Below are 1,652 nucleotides of genomic sequence, written 5' to 3' on the forward strand. Positions count from 1 at the left end.
TTCTTAATGAAGTATTTTGAATTGTATCTAGTGATTTTAAATAAATTTTAGGGGCAGTCATATATAATATAGATCCATATTCTAACTTAGATCTTATTAGGGCTCTGTATACTCTTAACAGTATTTCTTCTTCGGCTCCCCATTGGCGATTGACTAATGATTTTAAAATATTTATACTTTTTGCAGCATTGGCTTAGGTTTTTTCTATATGCCCCTTCCATGTTAATTTTTTGTCAAAAATTACCCCTAGAAATTTGTGGTTTTCAACTACTTGTAGTGGATGCCCTTTAATGTTAATTACTTTAGTCTTTGTGGGTGAGAAGCTAAAACCAATTTTGTTAGACCAGTGACATATTATGTTATCAATGGTATTTTGCAAAAGTGTACGAATGGAGCTTGTTACTTTACCAGAACATTACCGTGACAGCGCGTACGCAGTCCCGACTACCAAAAATTACGCGCCCGAGTTATCCACATTAGGGATAATCGCAGGGCTCAGCCCAACCGATGTGCAATGGAGGGCCATCACCCTGGGGAAACCGCCTTGTTGATCACGGTAACCCCTACTCCAGGTAAGTATGATAGCCTTTAGTTGATGCCATTGAAAATTACCAATAAAAAATAAAATATAAAAAAGGTACAAAAACTATGGGCACTTTTATGTTTGTACTGTGTGTAAAAAATACTTTCGTAAAAACATTATTGTAGTTCTCTTGGTTGAAGTAAAATTCGTGATAAAATAAAGGTACGTATAGATATGCGCGCCACTCACTTCGCGCCGTGTGTGCACCGTGCGTTCGTGGTGCCGACAGAAGTGGGATCGTGGTACGCCGTGTGCGCACCGTTTGTGCGCTTCTTGAAAACACGTACTAATCTAACGATCGCTCCACGAACGTGCAGCGCATACACGGCGCAAAGTACGCGGCGCGCATATCTATTCGTCTCTTTATAGTCTAGGCGCCGCCAGAGGGGTCACCGTGTCCTTTTCAATCATGATGGGCAAACTCAACGGTTTCTTATGGTTTTTTGGCTGCTGATTACGAATTTCGAGGGTGAGTTTCGATCCGAGTAGTCAAAAAATTGTTATAAACAATTTAATTGTTTATAATGCTCTGACTCATAAACTAAAACAGATATAAAAAAATGTTTTATATAAAGTTTGTTCCTCAATAAAAAAAACCAAGAAAAAAACGTTTACTAAACTTAAATTGAACAATTCGAACTCAAGATATTGTAAAATTAGTGCACAATGCAAATTGCAAAATATGTATTTTTAGAAGCTTTATCGATCGTAACTAGGCTTCTTCGCAAACAAATGAGTCTTTGAAGGTCTCGTTTTAAAGCATAATTAGTAGGATTTCAAACAAAGTTTGTTAAATTGTTTTATCTTCATTTGTTTTAAAATTATAACCGATTTAAGTTATAATTTTCTTTAAAAAATTCTACATTAATTTGTTTATAAGGGTCTCAAGCAAATTTGAGTTATAAACATTTATAGTTTAATTAACAATAATGATAGAAGAACTCAAAGGGAACAATTTAAGCTTATGAAAATGTTCGTAAGTTTATTTTTGACCAAGATATCGATATGAATGACGCGCTATGAGGCACAAGATCGGCTCACAGTCAAGTAAGTATTTTTCGACGCTTTA

The 1,652-nt window shown here is 35.6% G+C and overlaps 1 non-coding gene across 1 annotated transcript; it reads right to left on the bottom strand.

Moving 5' to 3' along the window:
* Nucleotides 1–417: 417 nt before the first annotated feature.
* On the bottom strand, nucleotides 418–580 carry LOC126882829 (U1 spliceosomal RNA). Its single transcript, XR_007697406.1, has one exon. It is a non-coding gene; the product is annotated as a U1 spliceosomal RNA (small nuclear RNA).
* Between the last annotated feature and the right edge of the window lie 1,072 nt (nucleotides 581–1,652).

This window comes from Diabrotica virgifera, chromosome 3 (assembly GCF_917563875.1).
Source record: "Diabrotica virgifera virgifera chromosome 3, PGI_DIABVI_V3a".
Classification (NCBI taxonomy): Eukaryota; Metazoa; Arthropoda; class Insecta; order Coleoptera; family Chrysomelidae; genus Diabrotica; species Diabrotica virgifera.